This window comes from Phodopus roborovskii, unplaced genomic scaffold (assembly GCF_943737965.1).
Source record: "Phodopus roborovskii unplaced genomic scaffold, PHOROB, whole genome shotgun sequence".
Lineage (NCBI taxonomy): Eukaryota > Metazoa > Chordata > Mammalia > Rodentia > Cricetidae > Phodopus > Phodopus roborovskii.
Window position 1 is genome coordinate 14,487,080 of NW_026126517.1, and position 14,737 is coordinate 14,501,816.

The following is a 14,737-nucleotide window of genomic DNA, read 5'->3' on the forward strand; positions in this document are numbered from 1 at the left end:
AAACTAAGCAGCATAGAGGGATGAGTATGAACGAAGTACATGATATATAAGAGATAGAATTAGCACTTGATTGTATTCACTCCTTGATGTCACTTTCTGGGAACTGGTTTTAATATTTAATATTTTCAAAGCACCCAGTTTACTCTAGAATTCTTTGGATGCACAATCTACCTTAACACTATAGTTATTTGGTAGCACCATCAATAGGTAACTTTAATACTTGGTGACTCTCTGCTTCTGAAATATAAACTGTGATAATAACAAAGACCCCCCCCATCCTCTAATAACTTTTTTTTAACCCGGAAGAAATGTCATTTTCTTTAATGTGCCATTTTCATCTTATCTTCCTTACCCTTTTCTAGTTCACAGTCTGGTTTCTACTATGATTGATGATTTAATTAGTTTCTTGCCATTTCTCTGCAATGTTCTCTTCGTACATACCCCTCAGCAAAACTCCAAATTTGGAATGCTACGTTTTCTCTGCCTGAATAGTTACTTTGACTAAGAAAACTCACACAGTCAAACAGACTGCAAATGCACACTTCTCAACAGTAGCTACAGCCTCAGCATCAGTAGCCAATCCTGTGAATGATTTTCAGATTTCATGTTTCGACTATTACTTTCCCGAATGAATAATCTGAGCCTTTGACACCTTCCTCAAACATTATTCCCACAGCATGAGTTCATCAAACACCTCTACTTTAAATTCATTAGGGGGTTTTTAGACACTGGAGGCTTAAAGAACTTTTTACAGCTCCATATCACTCCTAAGTGGTCTCTTCAACTTTTATGATGTAAATACTACCCTACACTTGCTGCAAACTGGATAGAGGTAGTAGCATCCTTAAGAATCGACAGGTTTTCCATCACTGGAGCAAATCTTTAAAGAAAATCTGGAACCCTAGAGCCTTCTCTTTCCTCTTTTGCATCTTGACCCATGAAATGTGCCGCCCTGGCACAAGTCCATTGATGAAATCATAGTTACTTCATTCATGGTGACAAAACACCATGGCCTAGGCAACTTAAATGAAGTATTTAATTGGGCTTATGGTGTCAAAGGTTTAGAGAAGTGGTTCTCAACCTTCCTAGTACTGTGACCTTTTAATACAGTTCCTCATGCTTTGGTGACCCCCGACCATAAAATTGTTTCATTGCTACTTTATAACTCTAATTTTCTGCCATTTTTAAAAAAAATGAGCTATACATTTTTCCACATCCCCCTTCCCTCCTCCTCTCTATTAACTGTAATTTTGATACTGTTATGGATAGTAATGAAAATATCTGATATTCAGCATATCTGATATGCAACCCCTATGGAAGGGTCATTCAACTCCCAAAGGGGTCGCCACCCACAGGATGAGAACCACTGGTTTAGCGTCTATGATGGTGGGGCAATCACCAGCTGAACAGTCTCATCTAGATCCACAAACAGGAGGCAGAGAGAGGTATAGTTTTTATAACTTCAAAGCCCAGTGACACACCTCTTCCAACAAGGCCACACCTCCTAATCCTTCTCAAACAGTTCCACCAACTGGGAACCAAGGATGCAAACACAGGAGCCTATGGGTGCTATTCTCATTCAAACCATGTGAACCAAATGAACTGCCCCCTCCTTTAAAAGTTGGTTAATTAAGTTCTTCTTCTTCTTTTTTCATAATAAAATTACTAACACATACTCATCACTTTCAAACTCATGTCCAGCTTGGATTTCTCCACCCAGTAGAAACTTGTGCTTGGTGGTTCCAGGGTTATGATTTGAATGTTAAATGTGTTCTACAAGGTCTGGCGCTTGAATGTTTGACTCCTGGCTGGTAGCACTATTTTCAGGCCACTGGGTCATGTGGCCTAGCAGGCACAAGTGGAATGAGTCTATTTACAAGCCTCTGCTTCTGATTTGAATTGCCTGGCTAGTCCCAAAGCAGCAGAGTCATTCACCTTTGTTAATATTGCTAATAACAAAGAACCACAGACTGCATGTTTTGGCTCAAGGTTTTAGAGTGTGAGGTCTAAGGTAGCAGTTCTCAACCTGTGGGTTGTAATCTCTTTGGGGGGTCAAATGACCTTTTCACAGAGGTCTCCTAAAACCATCAAAAACACAGGTATTTATATTGTGGTTCATAACAGTAGCAAAATTACAGGTATGAAGTAGCAATGGGACAATTTTATGGTTGGGGGTCACCACAACATGACAAATTGTATTAAAGTGTCACAGCATTAGGAAGGTGGAGAAACATTGGGGTAAGGGCTTCATCAGGTGGGGTCCTGACATGGCACAAATCATTATGTAGTCAAAGACAGAAATATATGTGTACTTGTCTTTCTGGTCTCCCTCTTCTTTCATAGTCATCAGGATAGTATTCAATCCTAATCACTCTCCAAAGATTCTACCTGGAAATACCAGCTATAATAATTTTTTATTCTCATACCTCACAACAGGGATTAAATTATAACACATAAAACCTTGGGGTACACTCATACCACAGCAGGGAGCTTTCAAACTCCCTCAAATCTATTCTTGTATCTATGCTATGACTGTTCTAAATACAGTTGTATTATATCTCTCACCCACTCCAAACCTTGCACTAGTTCTCCAATGCCTGGAAGGCCTGTGTCCTTCATTTGTTTGTGCTGCATTTGTTTAATTATGTAAAGATGTGTTGCATTTGCTTCACCTTGCCTGCCTAAGGCACCTGATTGATCTGATAAAAAGCTGAATGGCCAATAGCTAGCCAGGAATGGCTGCCAGGCAGAGAGAATAAGTAGGAAATCTAGGCTTGAGGAGAATGAGAGAAGAGAGGAAAGAATGAAGGAGAGAGGAACAACCTTGGAGCAAGAAACCAGGCAGCCACCAGCCAGCAAGACACTAGAAGCAGTGAAAGTAAGACATACAGAAGGAAAGAAAACTAAAAATCCCAAGGCAAAAGGTAGACAAAAAGAAACAGGTTAATTTAAAAGAGCTAAGCAGAGAGAAGCCTAAGAGCATTCAAAATTTTCAAGTTGCTGTGTCATGATTTGGGAGCTGGTTGGTGGCCCAAAAGAAGAGAAAGCCTGGTATAATTGTAAGTTCTCTGAAGCTTGAGATATGTAATATTTTTCTATGTACTCCTGTGTCTACTGGTGGTATAGAGTAAGTACTTACTAATTTTAACCACATGTCGAACAAGTGATTCATTAATGAAAAACCATTTTGCATCTGAGATGATTTGTCCAATTTACAAATAGGCAGTCGAAGAGGAATCTGACTTACAAGTTTCTCAGGGATGATTCTGAATAACATTAGGTATAGTGATATTTGAGTAGCACTATTAGATTTAGCAGGGAGATGCCCAAAGTCAACTGAACCCCCAAAGAAGAAGCTGGAAGTGTTTGTAGTAGGGCCGGGTATCTAAGGAATGCAGAGGCATCTTTAGAATGCCGCTAGACTTCTACTCCATGTGCACAAAATTTATGTCTGTTAAATCTTATTTTTTTTTTCTATAGGAAGGTGTCTTTGCTGAATAAAAATATCTTTTTCTATATCTTGCCTGAATAACTTAAAAATATGGAACAAAGGAGGGCAAGCCAGATTTAAAGCTTTCTTTCTTTTTTTATACTGATTTTCTTCTCCAAGGTATTCGGAAATACTCTGCACACCAACTAAAGCAAAAAGGTAAGGTGTATTCTTTTGAAGCTCAGTAAAGAGTAGCTGTGACCACCAAGTATCATCATCAAAAGCCTTTTTAAATTAATAGTAATGTCCATAGGGTTAAAAGAAAGAAACTAATAATAATAACTATTATTATTAAAAGTTACAATCCCAGGATGCTCAATGAGTGGCAGGTACTTTTCAAAGAATATCACAATGAGGAATTGTTTCCCTCTTTTTCTTTTTACCCTACTAATATTCACTGAGCATAATTTGGAGGCAGGTCCAAGGGATGAGTTGAGAAGATTGCAGGGCCAAAAGGCAAGATGCTTGGCGCCAGGCGACACTGAGCCTTTCCAAATTTCTCAGAATGTTGTCACCTGCACCAGTGGAGGCAGCGTGGGTGAGCTGGGGAATCAAAAGAAGCTAAGGACTTGAACCTAGGGAGTTGTGAAAAGGCAAAGGCTACGTGGTTAAATCGCAACCACAGGGTCACTAGAGAAGAGCAGTTCTAGGTGGCTCCTCAAAAGGTAAGCGAGCGGGGTAGGGCGGGGCGGGGCCTGGGCGGGAACCGGGAACGTGCTGTGGGGCGCACCGGGCAGGAATGCCGCCTCTCTGGGGCGAGCGAAGGTGAGGGGAGAGTGAGTGCAGACCTGACGGGCACCTCCGTCTCTCGCCTAAGCAGCTCGTCCTCACCGGGTCTGCAACACCCGAGGCTTCACCCGCACTTGCCCGAGGGGGTGTCGGTGCGGAGCGGGCGGACAAGTGGCGCGCAGGTTCCAGCGCGCGGGGCGTCCCCCCTCGGAGTAGTGGTACGGCCCTGCCCGCCGCTGATCTGGCAGGCTGCGCGCGCACCCCGCGGCGGGGCGCGGGCCGGGGAGTCCCGGCCTCTACGGCCCCGCCTCTGTCTCCGCCGGTGCCCTCCTCCCTCGGCTCTGGTGCCGGGCGTCCGCGCGCTCCGCGGGGAGGAGCGCGGCCGCGGGGGCGCGCCCCGGGACTCCGCCCCCTGCTCCCCTCCCGGAGCCCGGGTGCCCGGCTCGCGCGGCTCTGTACGAGACGGGGACCTCGCGCCGCCCCAGCGCCCCCGCCCCGCGTGTGAGGCGCCGCACCCTCCGGCCGCCCTGCCCGGTGCATGGAGGGGCCCGTTCGGATCGCAGCCACCGCCGCCGCCGCCAGCGCGCGGGGGGATGACCTGGGGGTGGCTCTCGGAGCCGGCTGCCGCGCAGGAGGTCTGGGGGCTTAGCCAGCCCTGCGGAGAGGTGCGGGGGTCCCGCGGCAGGGTCCCCAAGGGTGGCCCGGGGTCGCGGCTGGGGAGCGGGAGGTCCTGGGGAAGCGGAGGCCAGCTTGCCCTCAGGATGCAAGGGGTCCGGGGTGGAAGGGCTGCTGAGGGATGCCCCGCAGCCGGCTCACCGCCGCTTCCTAGGGCGCTTGGAGCCACCTCGCAGGAGGAGGCGGGGTGAGGTGTCAGTGACACGCTGAGGTCTTCGGAGATCTGCCAGGGCAGGTGGGATGCGGCTTAGCAGAGGGCGCCAGCGCTGCTCCCAAGAGCCAACTCTGTCTCCCCTCTCCATCCCAGTAGAGTGCCGGGGAGAGACAGTGATTTATGTCTAGGGAGAAGCAAGAGAAATTTCCTGCACAATGTATCTTTCTCTGCCTTCACAGACTCAGTGACTTCCCAGCCCCAGGGAGTGTATTTTTCCTTCTCTTCTGTAAAGCTTTCTGCGGCTCGCATTATCATTTACTAAATACTTTAAATACATCGCTATTTATTTCAGCCTGCAGCTTCAGACCTTTGTTGCTTTCTCTCCACTTTTAGGCATTTCAGTAATAAATCACCGAGGGGGATAGATAGACTTCCTTGCCCTTCGCTTCATTGTTCTCTCTAACCCCACCAAATCAGGTGGAAGGCTCTCGAGAAAGAACTCTTCACAGAATGCCTGCTTTTCCTCTTGGGGGCCACAGAGGGTGGCAGGTGTTTTAAGGGCAGGTTGCTCCCTAGTTGGGCTGTCGAATTTAGGGAGCCTCGTTAACAGAAAGCCAGCCTTTGTGTCCTTAATCAGACACCTTGGGGAACAGGAGGTTGGACTAAAAGGTAATGTGAGATTTGGTCTCAGGCCAGTGCCAGGAATGATGAAAGGGGTTGAGTGAATTCAGAGTCCACGCCTCACTGATACCATACCCCTCGGATTCCCAGTGGACGTTTGCCATAGCTCAAGGACTGTCTGCCAGAAGGAGGTGGGAAGGGGGCTGGAGAAGAGGTGCCTTTATTTTTTAATATAATTCTAGTTACATTTTTATAACTCTTCCTTTCCAGTCTACTTACAGATTAAATTGTGGGATATGGATAGTTTAACTTTTAGGATAGGACGAGAGAAAAATCGTCTGATTTTTTTTTTTCTGGGAATTTTAAATTAGTGTTGAACTTGAAAGAATTCTTAGAAACTTGGAGAGGCATTGAATACTGTAGTCTGTTAAGCACATGTTGAAATAAATTACTGCATGCTTTAAGTTATATGAGAAGGATGGAGAAAACCTGTTTCATTTTGTAAAGCGTGCCTTGGGTGTGTGTTTGACAGTGTGTAAAAGAGAAACGTTTTTATTTCTATAAAACACACAAATGTATATTGTTTAACTTTCTTTCAAAAACTCGGTTACAGTATTTGGGAAGCCTTTCTTTGAATAGTTTAATCACCTAGGAAAACCAGTCACTAAGAGGTGCTGTGCTATTGTTTGTGTAGTAACTCACTTGGGATGCTTTGATTGACTGCTGTGGTTCTCATCAGCCTCTCCTGTGCAAAGTACTTAAACAGTACTTTCAAGCAGTGCAAAGAATCCAAGGACTTGACAAACACTGATCTAACTTGAGTGGGTTGTTTCCTGTATCTCAGGTTTTGCAGGTGGCTTGATGTTTTTTGTGAAAAGCATTAACTTCACTTTAAGATAGGACCCTCCCCCATCATCAGGGCATATATAGAGGAGTGCCCAGCCATAGGACCTTGTGTCATAGGGTGGTCCTCCACAAAGGCCAGGTAAAATGTAATAGCTGGTTCTGTCTTTCCTCTTGTTTTCTGTTTTGTGTGCATGCTCTTGTGGTTCTCATACCGTTTCTTTCTTTTTTTTAAAATGACAGTAGGGTTTTTCTTCTCTGGAGATGTTTCTTTTGTGAACATGTAGACTAAAATTTGGTGAATGTTTCTAAGTAAAATACTGGGGAAGTGATTTCAGGAGTTAAACATTATCGTTGTGAAATCAAGGGAGGAATAAAAATGATAAAAGATATGAATTGGAAAATTTATTGTTTTAATGTGAGTTATTAGTTAACATGTGATCAGCATCTCTGTGGTACAGAATTATAGCTAGGACAGTACATTAGAAGTGTGAATGTATTACCTACAGGTAGGCTTTCTTTAGCTTAATGATCTTAATACAAACTAATTAAAATGGGAATTTGGAGTCTGGCTGCTAACTGTACTGCTTTGAAGGAATTTTTTTTTTAAACATTGTGTTCTTTTATTTGTTTACTTTTGACTGATGCTTTTTCCCCCCAAGAGATTTACTCACCTAGATTGAATTAAAAAAAGGTTACATTGTTTTTATTTACACTTTTACATTGTATTCAAACACTCCATGGGATAAATTTTTATTGTGTAGGTAGCATGCACCCGCTATGCACAGGAGGGGAGAGCTGTATTTGTTTATTGTTAAAATTAAGGGGTAGTACACAAGAATATACTTAATGTCACTTTTAAAATACTGGGTTGCATTGAAATGAAAAGCTGTGGGTTTTTTTTCCTTAAAAAAAAATCCTTCAAGTTTTCTCTCATTGTTTGTGCACTTTCCCTCCATTGTCAGGCTTAAAACATACAGTATCATTGTCATCTGTCCCCTGAATAATGGTCCTGAGGTGATATTATTAATGTGGCTTTTTAAAATCAAACTAATTATACTTGCCTAAAAGAGCCACATGTGTGTGATTCTAGCTGCCTGGTGCCTTTTGAGAGCCCTGGAGACAAGCTAGTGAATAGAGCTGAAAATTCATTCTGTATTTGATTAAATGGAACAGACTCGCTGCTCCTTACCCCAGCAGGGGCTGTGAGATCTCTTGATCCCCGAAGCGGCTCCTAGACCCTGGGAATTCCATTAGCGAGCACCTGAGGAATTTCTGCCCTGCAGTGCCTTTTTTGTATGTGTGTATGTGTATGTGCGGAGAGGGAGTGGAGCTGAGTAGTGATGGGGAGGGGGAGTAGAGGGGCTGGAGAGCAGGCTGCATTAGAAGGCTCCATATGTTAGCAGATTTAAAATCAAGGCATGACTTAACAGCTTATCTTGTAAGAGAAAAGCCCAGCCCAAAGGCGGACTGCTGGTGGGGGACTTTATTACAGGCAGGGCTGTGTTGATGCGCTCTTAGCACTGAAGCGAACCCTAGTGTAAGTACAGAGAGCTGCTCTGCTCTCCCTGCTCTCCCTCTGAGCACAGACATACAGACGTTTGCAGCCTTGGTAAGTTTTCTTTGAATGGCCTTTGGATAAATATGTGAAATTGTGTTACAGTGTGCTTTTGCCTGTAAGGGGCTGGTATATTGTGTAATGACTTAGAATTTGAGAGCAAATCAGGCTTTTATGACACGTCGATTGCCTGTACAGAAATGAAATGCTTGTTTGGAATAGGCGTATTTTAGTTTATACCTTTGTTTCCATCTGATCTTGTTCTGTTTTTTCTTTTTATAGAATTTAAATTCATTTTGTCTCTTTTCTGCTAGCATTTTAAGGACTTCTGTTGGCTCTCCAGTATTTTGAGCCATTGCTCTGCAGACTTGCCAGCAGCCCCAAGTAAATGAAAATATAATTTCTAAAAACATTCTGCAGAATTTCTAGAGCAGACTTGTGGAGAAGCATTGGTGTGTCTCCTTCTGTTTCCTTTTCCTCTGCCCTCGGTATAGTTTGGAAACATTTTTTTTTTTCTTCAGAGTACTAGCCTTGTTCACTTCTTGTGTACTTTTCACGGAGGATGGGTTGGGGTTTGTGGGTGGTATTGTTAATTGCTTTTCATCTTCCCAGACTGAATCACAATGTGAACAGTTTCAGCTCACGTCGAATGCAGCGGCATGTTTGATGGCTGCTGTGATATATTTTATTGCTAACTAAAACCATGTAGATGGTGCAGTTCTTTTCTTCCCATTCCCATGTAGTACTGTATCAGGTTCTCACTATACATGTTTAAGATGTAAAGAACCCCCTTTGAGAATATGTTTAATTATTTTCCTTTAAGATGAAGATTAACTCTGAAGTCTTCCTTAACTGTTTAGTTACTGTGTAATATCTTTTGATGGCCAGAGATAATTAAAAACAAATAAACAAATAAAAAAAACCCTTTATATAACATTTTGTTGTGCTGCATGTGAATTGGAATGTGAGTAGGAGCTTCTTGGATGCCAAGGGTGTGCCTGTTAATAGAGAGAAAACGTATGTGCTATTTACATTATTGACCTTGGGTTACACATTCTGCTCATATTTCTTGCTTGAAGCTGTGTGCTGATTTTTATTTTAATGTTATGGTAATAGAGATTGAATTGAGACGTTGACATACAATGTCAGCTACTCCTCTTATTGTTTATGTGAGCTTGAACAATGATCTTGACCTACTCTTGGATCCTTTATCTGTAAAATGGGGATTAAATGGGTAGAATATCTCCCCACTGTGGAATTAAATGAGTTAATGAAAGTGAAACATTTGGCAGATAGTAAAACTTCTGTCAGTGTTAGCTGCTTTTATTTTTATTGATTCCTCCTGTGCCTATTAGTGTGTTACTTTGGTCCAAAAGTGATTCCTTTCAAGTTCTAAGTAAGGAGGAATGGAAGTTTGTAACAATGTGTCCCCTGTAATTGCTACAACTTGATCTGTTAAAATTTTCTTAAATTTCCAGTTGAAACTTAGAAAGCATTTGGTAATAATGTGTGGAGCCTTTTCCAATTTGGGCAAAGATATGCACTAGAGTGTATGCCCCTGTATGCAGTGAGCAGTGAATGAATAGTTAGGTCAGCACACACCTGTGCCACCATTAGTGAGTCCAGTTGCATTTCTTTTGCAAGGGAAGGCTCCTTGGTGCTCTTCCTCAACCTTCCTCTCTTCCCACAGGCAACAACTATCTGATCAGTCTTGCATGATCTTGAACTTGGTAAAATAGAGTCATACAGTGGCTGTATTCTTGTACCTGTGCAGTTTATCTATGCTATTGTGTGCAGTACTTATTCATGCTTTTAAAGTTGTTAGAGTCTTTTTTGTGTCTTGAAATTTATTTTGTTGCCTCATAGAGTATATGATCATTGGTAGAAGAAAAATAACATTTCTTTATGTTTTTCTAGAAAACCAAATATCAGTGGCTATTTTAGAAAAAATAACCACGACATCATTTTTTTTAAATGTAAAACTGAGTTGGAGGTAATTAATTTACCTTTATTTTCAATTCCTTATAAATCCTCTGATAATACATTTATTTCCTGTTTGTGTTTTATGAAGTAAAGGAAGGAGCTTCACAATACTCGAAAGGGGTATATGAGATAGAGTATCATCTTCATGTTCAGGATTAAGCACAATAATTAGAACTAACCTTAGAAATAACCACAAACTCAACTGTAGTGTCCTGTTTTTTTGAGTTGAAAATATAACTGCAGAATGTTTATACATACATATGCACATACATACATGCGTTTTTGTGTACAGATACTTTTTTTTTTAATTTAAAAAATATCAAAAATTGAGGACATCAGGACTAAGATGTTATGGTCTAGGAGACTTTGAGGAACAAGGCCACACACTTCTGTTGTGTGGAGAGTTTTACCCTCTGCCTGAACAACTGCCGTACATTGAGAACCTCTGTTTGTGCTTTTTGAAATTCCTTAATATGGGGAATGAAATTTATCTCACAAGCAGTAAAACACAAAACAAAGTGATAACGATGGATATGAAGTTTTGCTTTTTTCAAAATTACAGGGGACTATAGTTGAGATGAATAACTTGTACTATTTTGACATGTTGACGAAGGTTTTCTGGATGTTTTGCTTGGACATTAGCCATATTTTTCCTCAGGAGACATTATTTTTTTTTCTTTCAGCATTTGTGAGTTTATTAAATCTTTCTACTCATAGCTCCATGACACAGATCATTTTTCACGGACAGCCATGGGTAGGAAAGGGTCCCCCTGACTCCCAAGGAGCCTGTTGGGGCCAGGATGTCATTAGATGTAGGGACAGTTGCAGTGGCCATTTGTGACTCATTTAAAAACAAAATATGTTTTAGACTTACTTGTTTTGGGGTATGAGTTTTTGCTTGCATGTATGTATGTGCCCTCAGAAGAGTTTGTCAGATCTTTTAACTGGAGTACCAACAGTTTGGAACTACCATGTGAATACTGGGACAAACCCAGGTCCTCTGCAAGAGCAAGTGTTCTTACTACTGAACTCTTTCTCCAGCCTACATCTTTTGTTCTGTAGGGGCACTTGTAGATGCAGATTATGTCCCAAAGGAAAGAACTGTCCAACAAGTGGAGCCACCTCATGCAAGGTCGTGATCTTTGAAAGGCTGTGAGTCCTTCTGGACTGTTTTAATGGTATTTGCCAGTGACGATGTGTCAGAATCTCATCTGTGGGTGAGAGACTGGACCAGTAACCTCTAAGGGCCTTTGTGGAAGTGCCAAGGTTCTATGAAATAGGTTTTCATGTTGTATCCAGGTCACATACCTGTCATAGCATAATTCCAAAGGACGAAAAATGTGTCCTGTATGCAAATAAGTACATATTCCCAATCTAACTCTTGGTTAAAATTGGAGGCTGTTTCTACTTGACCCGCTCTTTGCATTTTAAGTACAATTCCTAATTCATTAATAACCATTATATCAGTTATTCTTTCTGTTTTTTTAAAAAAAATTATTGTAAGGGAGAATACGGAGCCAAGATCATGGTATACACCTGCAAGTCAGCCTAGGCTACATAGTGAAATACTGTCTTTAAAAACAAAACAAAAATGGAGATAAAATGGGTTTTTCTAATAGTTGGATTTATCAGTATCAGAAATGATGGTACTTGGTAAGTATAAAATTTCTGTCAGGCTAGTTATTATTCATTTGTTCCTACAAATTAGATGTAGAGAGTATCAAATACTCCTTTTGTCTTTCTGTCATCCAAACTTTTCTAAACTTCAGTTTCAAGAGAGAGAAAAACTCATAGATGGAGAAAGGCTAACACCAGTGACTTAACAACAACAGACTATCTGGGATTGGTCTGGGATACACTTTTATCTACAAAATAGCATTTTATATAATAATTGGTGTTTAGAATAGTTGCAGTACTGTGTGATCCTGAGTTATCAAAGTAATACTCTTTCTTATGAAGCAGGAAAGTATGTTTAGTTTTTACCATTTTAAAATTTAATTTATTATTATCATTTATGTGTGTGTGTATATTTGTGAGTATGTCTGTGTGTGAGTGTGTGTGAGTGTGTGAGTGTGTTTGTGTGTGTGTGTGAGAGAGAATGTGTATGCGTGTGTGTGTTTGTGTGTGTGAGTGTACTTGTGTGTGTGATTGTATTTGTGTGTGTGAGTGTGTGTGAGTGTGTGTGTTTGGGTGTGTATGAGAGAGAGTGTGTATGTGTATGTGTGTGTATGAGTGTGTGTGATATGATATGTACGGCTGTGGATTACTGGGCAGGACTTTGGTCACAAGGCTTCCGTGACAGCTGTTTAACCTGCTGAGCCATCCAGCCCAAGTACCTACCGCCCCATATCTATGTGTGCCCTCCCTCCTCTCCTAGAAGCAGGTCTTGGTCATTCTCTTCCTCTATGGCTGTTGCCTTATTTATCCAGCTTCCATTTCAAAACTCAAGAGGGGGAATAAGAAATGTGAGGGGACTCCCCAAAATTAAAAACCTCAAAAGAAATAAACTCCGTGAGCATTTCTTAACAGCTAAGTCATCCCTGTGTTCCTGTCTTCCAAAGCATCCATCCTTTGCCTGAGTAATGATGTTCTTCAAACCTAAGTCTGATCATGTGCCACTCCCCATAAAAATCTCAAGTCTCTGACATTTTTATGTTTCTCTTTATTTTAATTATGTGTCTTATTTTAATTATGAGTGGATATATGCACATGAGTGCAGCTAGACAGAGGAAAACATCAGCTACCCTGGAGCTGAAGTTACAAGTGGTTGTGAGCTGCCTAACAAGAGTTCTGGGAACCAAACAGGTCCTCTGTGAGAGCAGTGATCCAACTCTCCAGCCCCTTAAAACTTTATTTGTTGTACTAGGGGGTTGACCCTAGGGCCCCATATACACTAAGCTAATGTTCTACCACTGAGCCATGGTCCCAGTGCTTGGATCTTTTGCGGGGTGGGGGTGTACAAGATCAGATGCACCCCCAGTGCTTATGCCATCCCCAGATTTGCACTGTGTGAGTACACCATGCTTCAGTTTCTCTCCCCATCCCCCCTTTGAGCTAGGGTCTCTTGTGGCCTAGGCTGGCTTCAAACTCTTAAACTTCTGGCTCTCCTGCCTCCATCTCCCAAGTGGGAGAATTCTAGGTATGAGCTACTATGCCTGCTTTGTGGGGTTCTAAGGATAGAACTTAGGGCTGTATGTGTACTAGGCAAATGCTACCAACTGAGCTCTGTCCCCAGCTTGGTGTTTCTTTCAGGCTAGGAACATATCTCTGAACACTTATAATGTCATAATTGTATCCAGCTCTGTCAAATTTGTACTATTGAGGACAATGTAGATTCCCCTCACCATCTCCCATTCTCAGCATACTAATTGTGTAACACTAAAATGCCTTGAAAACCCTGATGTACATTTGAATTCTTGGGAGAATGTTAAAGTGTAAATTCTAGTCTGGTACGATGGGTAGAAGCCAAGATTTTCGCTTTCGAATGAGCTTCCATGTGTTGTTTGTTAGGGTTGGGATCTAAAATGTGCCCTCCACCCTAAATTCATGTGTTGAAGGTTTGATTGGATTGTGAGGAAGCTAACTTTATCAGTAGGTTAATTCATGAACGGGTTCCTACAGACTGGGCTGTGAGGAGGCAGGGTCTAGTTGGAGGAACGTGGGTCGCTGGGACATGCCTTTGAAGAATGGAGTTCTTGGGATCTGCTTTGCTCTCTCTCCCTGCTTCCTGGCTGCTGAGAGGTCAGTAGCCTCCTGCACCATGGACATCCACTGTCATGATGTTCTGTCTCACCTCAGGCCTGTGGAGGTTGAGCTGGCTACCATGGTCTGAAACCTCTGAAGTCAGTGTGCCAAAGTGAGTCTTTCTCCCTTGTTTTCTGAGGCATTTTGTGTTAGTGGAGAGGAACAGTTGAGCAGTTAGGCAGAGCACAAGGAGTAGTGAGATATAGGCTCTTTCCTCTAGATCCTTCAGTGATCTCAACACACAGTTTTTCTTATAAAAATCAAGTGAAATCATAGATTTTCAGTGGCAAGATCACATAGCTCCTAATTATGAAAAATCAAAGAAAGTTTCAGAAAACAACAAAATATACCTGGTACTCTGATGCATGCCAGGCATTTTGAATAGTTCAACTATTTTATGTATTTAAAATATATTTTTATTCTGTGTAACATCATTAGTGCCTAGGGAGCTGAGGTCATGTTTTGCTTGTTTGTGTTCTAACTGGTTATTATTACAGGGGTTCCCTTGAGTATGTAAATACTAAAAAATACGTTCTGGCTTCTGTCTCTTTGCCAGGGAAATTTCTGACAGTTATTGGGCTTTTGTGGTATCAGAATAACAGTAATTAGTATTCTCTATTTTATAATAATTTGGTATCTGTTCAGTGAGTAATTGTACACATCGCCTGGCTGGAGGTAAAATTGGCAAGGGAAAAGAATGTTTAGTGGATAAAATGCTACTTTTATCAGGCCATGAGATTACTCTAGTGACATCAGAACTTGGCAGCCCTTTTAGGTCCAATAAAAAGAAAAAAGGCATCATGATCTGGGGAGGAAACGTTTCCTCCCTGCCCATTTCTTTTGGCTTCTTTTCCTGCTTTTGGCCTCAGGGAGTATGTATAATAAAATAACAACATGGTGAATTACAAGCATAAAAACTAGGGAGTGAGCAGTTTTAGCT

The 14,737-nt window shown here is 41.9% G+C and overlaps 1 protein-coding gene across 4 annotated transcripts in view; it reads left to right on the plus strand.

Annotated features, from left to right (window-relative positions):
• Positions 1 to 4,544: 4,544 nt before the first annotated feature.
• The window catches only part of Cdon (cell adhesion associated, oncogene regulated), an 85,274-nt gene continuing 75,081 nt past the window's right edge, over positions 4,545 to 14,737 (plus strand). For 2 of the 4 annotated variants that reach the window (XM_051197067.1, XM_051197062.1), the window contains exon 1: positions 4,698 to 4,884. The gene's annotated coding sequence lies outside the window, so the exon portion shown is untranslated. Of the gene's footprint in view, positions 4,675 to 4,697; positions 4,885 to 5,861; positions 5,884 to 14,737 lie in introns of those variants that run through there. The other 2 variants (XM_051197063.1, XM_051197064.1) reach the window with 2 other exon arrangements.